Raw genomic sequence first — 16447 nt, 5'->3', positions numbered from 1 at the left:
GGTTAGGCACAGGATGATTGCTGTCATTACCAATAAGTCAATATGGCAATATAGAGCTATCTGAAGACCTTAGGCAGACAATTTTTATTGTCATAAAGCTGGAGAAGGATACAAGAAGATTTCCAAGCATTTGAGTATCCAAATTTCAACTATTGTTTCTATTATCAAGAAGTACTGTCACAAAGCTCCCTCGGTCTGGCAGAAAGAAGGTTCTTTCACCAAGAACAAGTAGAAGAATTGTGAGGAAAGTTAATAATCCAAGATTGACTGCCAAAGATAGGGCTACTGGTCTTCCACGATTGCAGAATCACGGACAGAATCGTGGAATTAGGCATTGGGAAAGGAACTGGCATTTTGGGAATGGAATTCTGCTTTGCAACTGCTCCTTAAAAAATAAAAATACACATCACTAACGTTAAGTGATGTGACTTCAGTCACACGGCTTCATCTGAAAGTCAGCATGGTGGTTGCACCCAAGAAAATAATATGCAGAGGATGGTGGGATATTATTTTGCAAGTTTTGCAGTCATTCCATCTACGTGTTAATACAATTAAAGGCCACATTGCTTGTCATAAACATGTACATAACAAGCAAACAAAAAAATAAAATAAACAGCTAAAATTGCAAAGCAGGTTACGCTGCAATGTCTTGCACAGGAATCTTCAATGCATTGGAGGCATTTGAAAGATGGATATGAGTTCTGGTCAAAGGTTTTGTGGAGTGGTGAAACAAAAATTTAGCTATTTGGTCACGTTCATAGTCATTACGTTTGGAGAAAGTCTGGTGAGGCATACAAAAAGAACACCATACCTACTGTCAAGCATGGAGGTGGTAATATCCTTCTACGGGGCTGTTTTTCCTCTAATGGCACAGGAAATTTAGTTCCAATACATGGTAAAATGGATTCCATAGCATACCAAAAGATATTGGCTAATCATCTGAAACCCTCCACTATAAAACTTGGTTTAAGGCGCAACTGGAGGATCCAACACAACAACGATCCAAAGCACACATCATAATCTAGTTCAGAATGGTTAAAGAAGAATAAAATCAAGGTTCTGGAATGGCCTAGTCAAAGTTCTGATCTAAATCCTATTGAGAATCTTTGGTATGAGTTGAAGGCGGCGTGCACAAGAGAAGTCCTCGGAATTTTAAAGAACTGGAACAATTTTGCATTGAAGAATGGTCAGAAATCACTAAAGAATTATGCCAAAGGCTCATTGACAAATATAATAATCGTTTAAAAAAGGTTATTATTGCTAAAGGTACCTCAACTAGCTATTACTTAAATTTTCCTTGTCAGGGTATGAATGTTTTTGAATTAGCATTTTTTGAGTTTTGCAAAAAAATTGCTGGAATAAATAATTGTAGACCTCTATTTCTTGCAGGGTTCATACACTTTTTCAACATCAAAAGTTATCCACATAGGCGGGCAGCCGCAGAGCATTATATCTTTTTGATCCAGAGCAGAAGTTGCACCTGGTTTTCTAAAAGTATTTGTCAGAATCTGGAGGTGCATATCTAGACAATGCAGGTATGCAAAAGAGAAGTAAGATACAATCTAAGAAATGCCCAATATTTGAGACCTATGTTGCATTATTTACAAAGAGAATATAAAAAGTTGTATACTGCAAGTATACTTGTGCCAAAATAGGATAGTATAATGATACCAACAGTATACTAAAACAAGACAATTTTGGCACAAGTATACTTGCAGGATACTACTTTTTTGTAAGGCATGATATTGGATTCTGATCCAAACTTCTTTATACCCTCTGTTAAATGTTGAACACTATGGGAGGTGAAAAATAACAAAAATGAAATAACAAATGTGCACGCATTATATATTAAAATGTGCAAGTTTCGTATATTAAACACACAAGTCAAATACTAAATACAGTACGCCCTCGCTATAACAACCCCGTTTGGGTCCAAAGCCTTGTTCGCTATAGTAAAAGGACAACCCAAAACGAAAAAGCTGCTGGAGTAAGTTAAAGAAGGGCAGGAGTGTGGAGTAGTGGTTAGGGCTCTGGACTCTTGACCGGAGGGTCGTGGGTTCAATCCCAGGTGGGGGACACTGATGTTGTACCCTTGAGCAAGGTACTTTACCTAGATTGCTCAAGTAAAAACCCAACTGTATAAATGGGTAATTGTATGTAAAAAAAATAATGTGATATCTTGTAATAATTGTAAGTCGCCCTGGATCAGGGCGTCTGCTAAGAAATAAATAATAATAAAATAAAAAATAATAATAATAATAATAATAATAATAATAATAATTTATTTCTTAGCAGACGCCTTTATCCAGGGTGACTTACAGTCGTAAACAAAAATATATTTCAAGAATCACAGTACAAGTATTAATACAACTAAAGAGCAAGATAAAATACAATTACTTCGGTTCTAGCAAGTACAAGTATATGACAAAATACGATTCAATAATGGAGCAGATAACAGTGTCAGTGATAGTTACATCAGGATATAATTAAATACAAAATACTACAGATTAAATAACACTTGTGACAGATTACAGTACTCCAAAGTACAGGATTAAATGCAGTATAATCAGATAAGAGCAAGTAAAGCGCATTAGCTAAATTATTCATAATATTAGTACTGTTTTTATCCTTTGATTTTCTTTATTTCAGTATGTGTCACTACTACCACTTAATAATAATAATAATAATAATAATAATAATAATAATAATAGCAATGAGATCGTGTGAATAAAAGTAGAATTACAAGTACAGTACCTATTTGTGGCATGCTGCATCCAGTATTCTGGCTATATCCTATTTGTTAAAGAACACAGTACAACACCCCCCTCCCCTCCCCCCAAAAAAACGCATTAACAAAGTTTCAGTTTTGTTTCCTTATTAACAAAAACAAAACATCAATGTTGCTTTGCCGTGGCAGTTGCATAGAGCTGTACGAGCCAACATCAGCAGCAGTTTGATTTTTTTTTTTTAAATCAGTATTTAATTGTATAATGAAGGCTGACGGTTTGGACCCGAGACTGTTAGCAGAGTACAGTAGCTTGTAATTCCAGTTTGTAACTTTGTTTAAAAATCATAGCCTTCAATATAAATTGATATTTTGGCTGTCGTAGTGTCGATTTTGCCCTTCGTTTCACTGGAGCAGACAGGGTCATGTGACATATACCAGTGTGCTGACTGGATAGGATTGCTTGAGTTGTCAATATGTTGTTAGGGGTGATACGGGACAATCCTCGCGCAATTTGGTCGCAAGCAATATAGTTGCTACTACTAGCAAATTGCCTAGACAGTTGTTGCTAGAGCTGCTGACCCGCTTACATGGTTGTGCACTACAGGAATTTACCATTTTTAAAATCATGCTGATATACAGTAGCCTATATTATACTGTATGATCTCTGTTTCTTACAATAGCGATCTTGGTTGGTATTGAACTACAGGTATTTACCACAGTTTAGCAAAGATGTTAACTCTTTAGTTTTTATCTAATTCATGTATTGTTTCTTCCCAGACTTGTAAATGAAATGCATGCACTATGATAACCAGTATCCTGTTCGTTTTCTGTCCTAATTATACAAAGTTCTGTATGTAAAAATAAATGAAAGAACAAATATAAAATAATAATCCTGTATAAGCAACATTTTTCAAGTACATCCTGTGATTTATGTGCACCATGGCCTAGTTAGTAATGTCACAGGATGGAGCTTAATTGATATAAATTATACTTATAACTTTAATTTTAAATGATTTATTGTTCATTAATATATCCGATCTACTTATTTCCTGGCTCGATCTACATATTTCCTAGCCTAGGCTCGTTTACATTAGAAACAATGGAACCTCCCCTTTAAATTCTAGAGCTTGACCAACTTTTTTCCTGGGACACCGGTACGAGGATTGTGCGAGTATGCTTATCAACAAACTATAGGTTGCTGAAAGAGTAGCACTTACCACCGATTGCTGGACAGCACTTAACACTGAAAGCTACATTACAATAACGTGCCATTACATTGATGAAAATTGGGAGCTTCAGTCTGTTGTTCTTGAGAGAAAACTTGCCTGAAAGACTGTGGCAGGGTGATTGCCCTGCACATGTGGGAGTGTTGGTATAATTTGTATGTGGAAATGGGTTTATTGTGTGTCTTTTTGGAGTTGATTTGTGTGATTAAATTACTGTTTACAGACGGGTGCTTGTTTGAGACTTTGCTGCCTGCTGGGTTTGGTTGAAAGGAGGGGCAGTGGATGATTGGCTGTGCCGCTTTGAGCGACTGCAACGCCATGTACAGAGGGGAGCTGAGTATATTCGAGAGGATAGAGTCCGCTCTGCAGGAACGACAACTACGCAACCCTGAAACTGCAGGCGGTCCTTGTGAAGGCAATGCCCAGCCAAGGCCGTATGAAGCAGCAGGAGTCGTTGTATGAATACTGGCTCATAAGTAGGTTAGTTTAGGGGATAGTGATCCCAAGTAATGTATAGCGAGGGTTACGTAGTGTAGCCGGTTCCTGGAGCAGGACGCCTCGTTATAAGGCTAGCGCTCGCCCTCTGTGGCACCTTTTATTTGTAGTTTTTGTACTATATTTTATTTTGCCTTTTGTACAGCTTGTTGTATGTGTCCTCTGTGCGTCACCATCGCTGGTATGTCACATTACCCCTTTATTTACTTCCTTTTTGTATTAATAAATCCTGTGCGCCTGTGCTGGCATTTCAACTCCACCTCCCATGTCTCTCTGTATTGCTTAAGCAGTGGTTACCCCTACGCGTGACATGAGCACCCTGTCACAAAGACACACCTCGGAAAATCTTTCTCAAAGGCTTAATACTGCAGCAGAAAAATTGGGTCTTGAACACCGTGTGGTATCTGCGTTCATGATAATGCAAGCAACATCGTTCTTGCCAACACATGTCGTGGAAGTTTGTTAATTGTTTTGTGCATACACTACAGTTAACAATAAATGATGGCTTTTGTTAGCAGTGTTGATCGAGTGATTGCTACAGCAAGCAGGCTTGTCTCACACTTTCACCACAGCACTGTTGCTGCCTAAGCATTCGAGAAAAAGCTTAAGCTAAAGCAACACCGCCTGATCCAGTCTTGCAAAACTCGGTGGAATTCAGTTCACGATGTGTTTGAACGACTCACAGAACAACGATGGGCAATAACAGCAGTGCTGTCAGATCGCATTCAAACCCTTGAGCTATGTGGTGACCAGTGGCAACTGATAGAAGACATCGTACCTGTTCTCTCCGTTTTAAAATGTGCCACGACAGTTTTATCTTCAGAACAGTCTGTTTAAGTTTCAGTATCATTAAGAAGGATTTCAAAAACTTATGACACTGCTATCAACAACAAACCTGCACTTGTAGCATTGATGTTGGATCCACAGCGCAAACACGTGCGTTTTCTTTCTCACAATGTACAAACGGTTGCAAAAGCAAAACTTTTGCAATTAGTTATCGAGGGCGAGGCGGAGGGACCATCAAGTACAAGGACTGAAACAGCTGAGCCAGCAGCTAAGTTACAGTGCAGAGAGACGGAGAGTGTGCAGTGTGCTATGGCAATGCTCCTAGGAGATGACTACTTCCAAGATGCATCAGAGACTGTTGTAGAAAGTGAAGTAGAAAATTATTTTAAGGAGCCTTGCACTTCATTACAGTGCATTCCGTTAGAATGGTGGAAGTCGAATATGGAGCGCTTTCCCCGGCTGGCAAAACTGGCAAAGGCGTATTTATGTAATCCAGTATCATCTGTGCCCTCAGAGCGAGTGTTTTCTGCTGCTGGCCTTGCAGTCGATCGTTTGCGCAAAAGACTCACCCCGGAGCATGTAAACAGGATAATTTTCTTAAACAAAAACAACTAAGTTGGATACCGAAACAATACAAGATTTTTTTTTTTCTTTTTGACAAACTATAACAATGGAATTTTAAACTAATATCAAAAGTAAATAACTTTTTAGTTTTGAAATAAGCATTTGGCAACTATTGAAAAACTGTTTTAAATCGTCTTTATATTGATTTCTTTTGTGGTGTTTTTTTTTTTTTTTTTTTTTTTACTGCATTACCAGGAAGACGTAATTAAACTACCATTTTCAAATTAGCATTTCTGAATGAAAGTGAACTTTTTTGAAAAACTTTTAAAAAACTGTTTTGAATGGTCCTGGGTTGTGTTCTTCAAAATGATCTGAAGTTTTTGTTCCACTGAAGTGTATTCTTCGTATCTTCAGTTTTGGATTGGTTTCTTGGTAAGTACAACTTAAGCAACGTATTATTGAATTGTGTATGGAATGGGTATGCTGTATGTGCCAGCGTCACTTAGTCTTATAGTTTAAACATTTAAACTATTAAAAGCAAAAGAGTATAAACATGTACAGACGTGCTCAAATTTGTTGGTACCCTTACAGCTCATTGAAATAATGCTTCATTCCTCCTGAAAAGTGATGAACTTAAAAACTATTTTATCATGTATACTTGCATGCCTTTGGTATGTCATAGAATAAAGCAAAGAAGCTGTGAAAAGAGATGAATTATTGCTTATTCTACAAAGATATTCTAAAATGGCCTGGACACATTTGTTGGTACCCCTTAGAAAAGATAATAAATAATTGGATTATAGTGATATTTCAAACTAATTAGTTTCTTTAATTAGTATCACACATGTCTCCAATCTTGTAATCAGTCATTCAGCCTATTTAAATGGAGAAAAGTAGTCACTGTGCTGTTTGGTATCATTGTGTGCACCACACTGAACATGGACCAGAGAAAGCAAAGGAGAGAGTTGTCTGAGGAGATCAGAAAGAAAATAATAGACAAGCATGGTAAAGGTAAAGGCTACAAGACCATCTCCAAGCAGCTTGATGTTCCTGTGACAACAGTTGCAAATATTATTAAGAAGTTTAAGGTCCATGGAACTGTAGCCAACCTCCCTGGGCGCGGCCGCAAGAGGAAAATTGACCCCAGATTGAACAGAAGGATAGTGCGAATGGTAGAAAAACAACCAAGGATAACTGCCAAAGAGATACAAGCTGAACTCCAAGGTGAAGGTACGTCAGTTTCTGATCGCACCATCCGTCGCTTTTTGAGCGAAAGTGGGCTCCAGGAAGAAGACCCAGGAGGACTCCACTTTTGACAGAAAAACATAAAAAAGCCAGACTGGAATTTGCTAAAATGCATATTGACAAGCCACAATCCTTTTGGGAGAACGTCCTTTGGACAGATGAGTCAAAACTGGAGCTTTTTGGCAAGTCACATCAGCTCTATGTTCACAGACGAAAAAATGAAGCTTTCAAAGAAAAGAACACCATACCTACAGTGAAACATGGAGGAGGCTCGGTTATGTTTTGGGGCTGCTTTGCTGCGCCTGGCACAGGGTGCCTTGAATCTGTGCAGGGCACAATGAAATCTCAAGACTATCAAGGCATTCTGGAGCGAAACGTACTGCCCAGTGTCAGAAAGCTCTGTCTCAGTCGCAGGTCATGGGTCCTCCAACAGGATAATGACCCAAAACACACAGCTAAAAGCACCCAAGAATGGATAAGAACAAAACATTGGACTATTCTGAAGTGGCCTTCTATGAGTCCTGATCTGAATCCTATCGAACATCTATGGAAAGAGCTGAAACTTGCAGTCTGGAGAAGGCACCCATCAAACCTGAGACAGCTGGAGCAGTTTGCTCAGGAAGAGTGGGCCAAACTACCTGTTAACAGGTGCAGAAGTCTCATTGAGAGCTACAGAAAACGTTTGATTGCAGTGATTGCCTCTAAAGGTTGTGCAACAAAATATTAGGTTAGCGGTCCCATCATTTTTGTCCATGCCATTTTCATTTGTTTTATTATTTACAATATTATGTTGAATAAAAAATCAAAAGCAAAGTCTGATTTCTATTAAATATGGAATAAACAATGGCGGATGCCAATTACTTTTGTCAGTTTCAAGTTATTTCAGAGAAAATTGTGCATTCTTCGTTTTTTGTGGAGGGGTACCAACAAATTTGAGCACGTCTGTACCTAATTAAACTATATGTACATCCCTATTGCTTATTTCATTGCTGTACAATTAAAAAAAATGTAGGTTTTAAAAAAAAAAAAAATAGGAAAAATATATGAAAATTATTTACTAAATTCTGATGCAACAGCCAGCCAGTGGAGATTAAGTAAAGTAAGATGTGCTGTGTAAACGACGCATACACAGTTAACAGTTTCTGAAATACAGAGACAGGTTAAAACAAATGTGAACACAGATCTGTTCATTTTTATTTCACAGTACCACTACTCTAAAGTTGACCGAGAGAATAATAGAAGTCTACTGTGCAACAGATGTGAAAATACTGACCGGGCCAATTCAACAACTTCAGCGACTTCCAGCTCTCTAAAAAGGCTGAAAATGTTTCATGAACTGCAAACTTGATTTCAAAAATTAGCTTTAAAAAAAGTGGCTTTTAGCAAAAGCAGTGAATTATTATTAATTATTTTAGCCACAGGAAACAAAAAAGCTTATTTGCCAAATATGTGTATCTGCTTTTGTTCAATTGTATACAATGGTTAGAGTCCTCATTCATAAAAATAATGACCACACTGATCATGTCTGTCTGCCTACCTGTCACACTCTACATGGTGAACATGACAACTGCCTTGATTGTGCACCAATGTCACCAATCTTTGCATAGCATTTTGTAGGCATTTTTTATCATGTGATGACAGGAGGACCTGACACATTATTAAGTGTCTATATAAAGACCACTGGAAATAATGTATTACCTTCCTGTTTATTATTAAAATGGTTCATTTTTTGATTGACATGAAAAACACGGGATCTGTGCATGAGCAATCAGCAGTTCCTTTAAAAAAAACAAAAAATTACCGCCAGCACAAGATCAGTACAAATGATTCACTCAGAAAAAGGAAAGCGAAACTATTGAGGAAAATGGAAAAACCATGAATGAACATGTTGTTTTCACTTTGTTTAGCTTCTTCATTTGTCTGCAGGCATTATGGCACAATCAAAGCTTTCATTCTAAACCGGTTGTAAGAGTTAACTGCTACTATTTTATACAGTTTATAAGCCTCTTTGGAAAACGTCTTCACTGGATTGGGATGTAGTGGGTTAAATCCCTGGCTAAGGATCACCCAGAATGCAAATCAGTTATCTGGGGCAGACTGTCTGATGATAGGCAAATCCTGCTTGGTGAGCAAAACTGTAATGGGAATGAGAATTTTCAACTCTATCCAAGAACACCTGCCAAGGATGGGCTCCACAAGCCCACTGAATATCAGCAAGCAAAACTATTCTGGGTCAATGTGTTAAAGCTGCAACAATATTTGATTATTGCAATATTATTAGGGTGGTACTGAAACATTATCACAGATACCTGATTATTGTATTATTGGCTATAAATGTGTTTCTGACAGTAATTGAAAGCTACAAAAACTTCACCAGATTTATCCACAAAGAGATTCTGAGGGGTGTTTAATAAGTTCCACATTATTTAATTAGGCATGAGCAAGCTACATTAATGCATTATTATTATTATTTGTTGTAGTAGTATTAATGTAGTCTAAAAGTAGAGAGCAGTGTTAAAAAATCCAGCATGCTAAAAGCAGACAGAGAATAAAAACTGCCAACTAGGGAGAAAGTCATATTTAATGACAGTGGTAACCGTAACTGAAAATACCATTATTATCCAAAAATACATCATGCTCCATATTGCTTGATTATTATTATTATTATTATTATTTATTTCTTAGCAGACACCCTTATCCAGGGGACTTACAATTGTTACAAGATATCACATTATTTTTACATACAATTACATTATTTTTAACACATTATTTTTACATACAATTTGATGATACTACTGTGAAAATATAGTATAGTAAATAATTATGTGAAATATATCAGTGTCCAGAAATTGAAGGTCAGCTGTCAGGACCATTGTGCATTGTGAATAAGATCACTGACATCGAGTGTCTGAACCCCAGCTCCAACTCTGTTGTGCATGTAAACATACTGATTGGCAGGAAATACAGCAAAGCTTGGCTGTAACCAAATGTCTAGAGATCTCAGTTACAGAATTTCAGTCTATTCCTGGCTGCTGCCTCTTCATTTATAAAAGGCAAGACAGTGTAGCCTGGTTGGCTGCCAGAGGCTCAGTGCCAACATCTAAAGATATGGGGTGACCTTGGGCTTGAATGCTAATTCAGCCACAACTCACTGTGTGTCCTTGGGTAAGTCACCTGACCAACATGACTTGGCATTTTGCTAATGCCCTGATTGGTGCCATGGAGAGGACACCCACCCTGAAATTGCATTCTTCACCTGCAATCGTTATGCGGGTATGACACAAAATCCATGACAGAGAAACACTCACTGGTAGGCTATATAATAGTGCTAATGCTATTTGACTGGAGATTTAAAAAACAAACAAACAAAAAAAAAACACAGATTAAAAATTAACAGCAATAAGTAATCACATATTAATTATGATTACAGAAGTACTAAAAAGAAACTTGAGGAAAAGTGAAAATTACACACAAATATCAAGTCAACAAATAAAGGTGGCGATACAAACATCTCCTGGGTTCCTTCCAACTAAGTTGAGCCTTGACACTGAAGCTCTTCGTCCAGATACTGTATTTCACACGTTATTTTTTGCATCATATTTTGAGAAAGTAAAATAAATTAGTTAATGTACAAAAGTTTTTTTTTTTTTTTTTACTAGTTTAGTAACACTAATTGTCAGCCTTTGTAAACCTTTTTATGTCCTATTGTAAGTGACTCTGCATATAATGCACAGTTCACAGCCTACCTCTGTAAAGCGCTTTGTGATGGTGGTCCACTATGAAAGGCGCTATATAAAAATAAAGATATTATTATTATTATATTATTTTGAAGAGTACTGATGGAAAAAGTTGAATTCGATTTTAATTTTTTTTTGTATTAATTTTGGCAAGATATCTATCATATATATATATATATATATATATATATTATATATATATATATAGTCATAAGGACTACACAAAGTATTTACTGCAGTGCTGAATTTCCACCATCTTTTGTTGAAACAAAAAACAAACTGCTAACAAAACTAGCAAGAAACAACTAAAGGTATATATCTTAAACTAACCATGACTTATTTATTTGAAGATTTTTTTGTTCTCATTTCTGAAAACACAAAAATTGTGTTAATTAAGCACCGTGGTAAATCCTTTGTGAATATGTCCTACAGAACTACCAACATCATGGGAATTTAAGAATAAGAGGCAGTGACAGCTTTAATTAAATCTCCAGACATTTCTCAATAGTTACAGAAGACTGTCTAGATAGCAAATGCACAAAATATCCAATTGAACTGAGAAGTGTGTGCATCAGTTACTGCACAGCCATCTCCTGGCAACTGGGCATAAGCATAGGCCTTGTAAACTCACCAGCTATGGTACACTACAATTAGTCAGCACAAAAGGCACAGGCATGACGTGTTTCCTAAACTGGATCTTGAACAAAGCTTTGATCCATTCCAGACATCGTTACACGCTGCTATAACGTTACACCAGGGACCGCAACTGAGTTCTAGCAGGCCATCTCCAATGCAAAGAACATTCTAGTAATTAGAGTATCTACTGTAGACCTTCCATGCAATTATTGCTATAACCTCATAAAAACGCTCAAAACTACAGGTATAAAGCCTCACCCAATGTCCACGAACATAATTTAAGCAGTTACATTGCGTACTGTAACATGCGTGCATTTGTGAAATGGTTTGACAACACAATATACGATGCAACATTTATAACAGTTTGTTACTACACCTTCCATTCAGCCATTAAACACGAACAATTTGCAGGTAAGAAAAAAAAAATGTTGCAAAGCCAGCTAATATTATAAGCCCCTAATTCCGTGTTGTTGAAAAATGAATTAAAATGCCTGGCGTTTTGTAACAAGGGAAACGAAAAAAAACTAGTTTTCAAACCTGAGCACTTCAAGTGTATCTCCAAATCCACAACTAAATGAAAACAATTTCTTTTTTTACGCTGACCGTTTTTTTTTTCTTTCTTGTGAATGTCCACGATTCTGGGAGAGTACTGAAGAGGTAGAGGACTCTGATCGGGGCTCACGGCTGGTCTAATAATAAAAGTCTCACACGTCAAGCTAGCCTCCAAATGCACGACTGAGCATGCTCGCGGCGGCCCTGTGCACTGCAAGCAATGGCTCGCTTTGCCTCCTCCCTCTCTGAGAGGTTGTCAAAGTGACAGGTACAGAAACAAACAAAGCACGGGTGGCACTTTACACCGAATCTCTGGCTTTTTTTTAAAATTTGTATTCCTGCCTTTCTATAACATTATTCAAGTCTTACATTAAAAAATAAAAGGCAAACTGGAAGACACCCGCGTCTTTACTGTAGTACAGCTCGGCGCGTTTCTGGCATGCGCGTTGGCCACAGTGATCGAGGATGAGTGTGCCGCAGCGAACAAAAGCGTGAACCACACTTTGACAAGTCCGCTTATAATAAGCGGACGTGGGCTTGTTTTATTGAGAGTCGCTACCCCCACTCCCCTCCCTCTGAAACGGGCTGGGAGCCAGTGCCGCTTTTTTTTTTTCTCGTGAGACTTGGCCACATTGCGTCTAACACTAGACTACCTCTGATGTGCTAACTGTCACCATTAACAAATATGGTACACAGTTCAAAATCTACATTTGTACACAACTACACAAGGAACCCCCTTTATGTACCCACTAATATATAAAGACAAAGTTTATTAACACCATGGTCTGCAAATGCATTTTAATAAACATATTCCTCGCCAACTCTTGTTTCTCGCAGTACCAGCTACGATGCTGCCTGGTTTTACTACGCATGACAAGGGGGTATTATGTTAATGCTTTTAAAACAAAAATAATATAATGTTCTGTTCATTTAACTTTAATATGTATTTCTTGAAAAATGCGCGTATCTATTTTCACTCCTGGCGTGTTAGATTATATAAAAAAAAAAAAAAAAAAACTGTTTCTTTAAAATAATTCAAGTTTCAAGGGGTGGTACTTACCTCACACACACACACACACACGAAAAAAATATTCGTTATATAGCCAAGAAGCCAACAACACCCTGTCTTCTCCCCACTCAGATCTTAGAGCCAGCCTCTCTCGTTTTCTGTTCGGGTGAAAAGGCGGCAAGGAGGAGATGGGTATAGCAGCGGACTGCAGGCTCATCCAGCAACGTCACGCATCAAACCCCTGCGTGCGCAGCTTCTAATCACGTCATCGTTGCAGCTCGATCACGTGATGAGGGTAATCTCTTGCTTGCATATTGACGGTAAGTAGTTTACCTGTTTGCATATAATAGTTGTGATTGATACCTTACAGTTTACAAACAAATTTAGGAAATGTTGAAGAGTTTGTGAGATGATTTTCCCTGGCTTTGTTTCTAGTAAGCCTTACTTTTTAAAGTTCTTTCTTAAATCATAATGTATGCTACTTTGTCACTTTTGTGACCTTTCTATTCAGCTGTTGCAATGCATATCCTGTGGATTTCTGTAGGACTTTAAATATTATTTCAATTTGATCTGTTTTCATGTCAGAGCGCATAACGTCAAACTGTAAGAAACTGGTTGCTTTTCAGGACATTTGTAGCAATACAAAATTAGCTTGCTCATAACCAAAGGTTTGCAGATCAAATATCTGTAAAAAACAGTTATTGAGACAACTGTTTCTAGCAATGGCTTATTAAAAACATAGCCAAACGCTTTAGGTGAAAATAAGTTATTTTCTTCACTTTTGATGATTAATTTAAAGATGTTATCATAGTGTTCTGTGACTTTTTCAATGTTCCACCATGTTTTGACAACTTTAAAATCATAAGGAATGAATCTTAGTTTTGTTTTGGACTCTGCACCAGTATGGACCTGTTTTATTTAAATACAGTAATTTGCTGTTAAACATTGCACATGCTATACCAAATGCTGTTTGTGAAAGATAATTGCCAGGTAATATAACTTAATGTATTAAAACCATGAAAATGAACTGCTTTTTGACATCTCTTTAATTAAAGGTAATAGAAAGAACCCATACGTCAGTTCATCCAAGCTTTTACCATTGGGCCCCCTGGATCGGTAGACATACAAGAGACTCGCAGATGAATTGCTGAAAAAAGGTATACTATTTCTCCCATTCATACTCTCAAAAACTCAGTTATCCCATATGTACAATTCTAACAGATAGTAGTCCAGCAGAAACCTTTCAACACGTCATATCTTCCTGACTGATATGTTAAGTAGACTTTGTTGTTAAAGCAGTCTGAAGTTTTGACAATTGTAAATAGTTGTTTCCAGTTTGCTTCAAATGCTTTATCACACTTTATTTATAGTTGTATATTCACTCGGTCTAATTAGAATGGTAATTGTTTGTTTTACATTGACAGTTAAAATGCAATACCCTCTTCAATATTGGATGGAGACTGTCAGAATCCTATGCAAGGAATGTGGTGTTGACTATAAAGGCTCCTTGATGGACCTTGTTCTTCGTTTGAGACAAGAGATGAAAAACAGACAAGCCTATGATATGATTTCATATCTGTGCTAATGCAATTATAGATATAGCTGAGCTAATCCTAAAAATGTATGTGCCTTATGGTGTGGTCGATAAATTAACATTCAGGGGATTGTAAAAGCTGCTAAGTAACTCTGCTGCTTATTAGTGTTTATTGAAGTACCTTGCAATAATTAGAACTATATTAAAGTACTCATTAAGCATTCTTCTATTTTGAACAGGTGTTAAACTAGAATATGTTTACTCAAGAATACATTCAGGAGCACCGGTCTGAGTTTGTTAACTGAGTGCGGACACTGTGGGACCAGCTACAAGGACTTGGCACCAGGATATGCAGCAGTGTGGAGTAGTGGTTAGGGCTCTGGACTCTTGACCGGAGGGTTGTGGGTTCAATCCCAGGTGGGGGACACTGCTGCTGTACCCTTGAGCAAGGTACTTTACCTAGATTGCTCCAGTAAAAACCCAACTGTATAAATGAGTAATTGTATGTAAAAATAATGTGATATCTTGTAACAATTGTAAGTCGCCCTGGATAAGGGCGTCTGCTAAGAAATAAATAATAATATGTGATATATTTTTTTAAAAATATGTATATACTGTGATTTAAATAAAGTTTTCCACTTTTAATTCAATTATTTCCTTTTTTGTTTGTAGCATTTTTTAGACTGCTACAGATTTGTGCTCAACAGGCAGACTTTCTAATCCTTATCAACAAACTCATCAATAGTGTTAAATAATCAAGTAGCTTGCTGTGACAAATTCCTCAAAGCAATAAATGGCAAGATATGCTTGTGGGGAGCCCGTGGTCTGGTACATTGATAGAAAAGTCCTCTTGATCCTATTCTTCAGAGGATCATTGTAAGATAAATGTAGTGTATAATGATTTGATGAGCTTTTTCTACACCGATCTATACCTGGGGTCTACCACTTTCTTTACAGAACTAATTTAACATTGTTCTAAGCCTTCAGGAGTTGAACATATAAAGCTATCTGTAAGGATTGCAGCTGTGGCGCTTGGAGATCAGTGTTGTGCACGTATCCATCCATCTCTGTGTACACCATCTACATAGAAATGTTTATTATTCCTATTCTCCATTTGATAAATAATATTACTGTCAATGATAAAAAATAAACCTGGAAGAATCATGTATGCAGGCAGTTCAATCTAGAAAGACCAACAGTACAGGTCTTGTTCTGTCTGTGTACTTGTAGCTTTAATGATTGCATGTTAAAGCCTAAAAGGCAAGTAGCTTCTTGGTACTATTGTAATAACTTAAAAATAGTATTTACCCTTAACTTTGGAGTACCATTGGCATCCCCCCCTCCACAGAAAAGAATGAAAGAAAAAATGGTTTATATAACATTATGGATGTTGTTTTGAAATTAGCCTACAAATATATATATATATGGGATGAATGAGAATGATATAGTTAAAGGTGTGTGTGTGTGTGTACAATATTCATTGAAATTATCCGTGGAGTTATTTGCTACCATAGAGCTCGGCTTTATTATGACGTAATTAGAAGCTGCACACGCAGTGGTATGATGCCTGAGGTATGCTGAGTGAGCCTGCAGTCCGCAGCGATACCCTGTTGAACGAGGGAGGTGCTGGGTGCACAGATCCCGAGGGGAGGAGACATTGCTGTCATCATGATGACAGGGCAGGAAGTCACAGGGTCGTTGCTGCATCTGTATGTTATTGCAATACAGGGCATACAAAGATTGTACTGACTGTTGTAAAGGTGAAGTTAAGAGGAGAAATACAGCACTAAATCCTGCTTTGACATGGGTTCTCTGGTTAACATCTGTTGCCTTCTATTTCTATATTATAGTTGAAAACATGGCTGTTGTTTACTTTGGAAACAATGCATTCATAATAAAATACCCCCCCCCCCCCAAAAAAAAAAAAAATCTCTC

At 37.3% G+C, this 16447-nt stretch overlaps 1 protein-coding gene and 1 long non-coding RNA gene across 5 annotated transcripts in view; one reads left to right on the top strand and one right to left on the bottom strand.

Moving 5' to 3' along the window:
* Positions 1-13167, bottom strand: part of LOC117421171 (calnexin-like) — a 40676-nt gene extending 27509 nt beyond the window's left edge. Inside the window, exon 1 of one of the 4 annotated variants that reach the window (XM_059033546.1) lies at positions 13030-13167. The gene's annotated coding sequence lies outside the window, so the exon portion shown is untranslated. Of the gene's footprint in view, positions 1-11954; positions 12162-13029 lie in introns of those variants that run through there. The other 3 variants (XM_059033537.1, XM_059033526.1, XM_059033530.1) reach the window with 3 other exon arrangements.
* An 11-nt stretch (positions 13168-13178) lies between these two features.
* LOC131739464 (uncharacterized) lies at positions 13179-15162 on the top strand. The gene is made up of 3 exons (XR_009330555.1): positions 13179-13298; positions 14034-14135; positions 14752-15162. It is a non-coding gene; the product is annotated as an uncharacterized LOC131739464 (long non-coding RNA).
* The last annotated feature ends 1285 nt before the right edge of the window (positions 15163-16447 follow it).

The sequence above is a fragment of the Acipenser ruthenus genome, chromosome 1 (genome assembly GCF_902713425.1).
Source record: "Acipenser ruthenus chromosome 1, fAciRut3.2 maternal haplotype, whole genome shotgun sequence".
Taxonomy (NCBI): domain Eukaryota; kingdom Metazoa; phylum Chordata; class Actinopteri; order Acipenseriformes; family Acipenseridae; genus Acipenser; species Acipenser ruthenus.
Note: the sequence above shows the minus strand (reverse complement) of the source record. Positions and strands in the feature narration are given on the sequence as shown.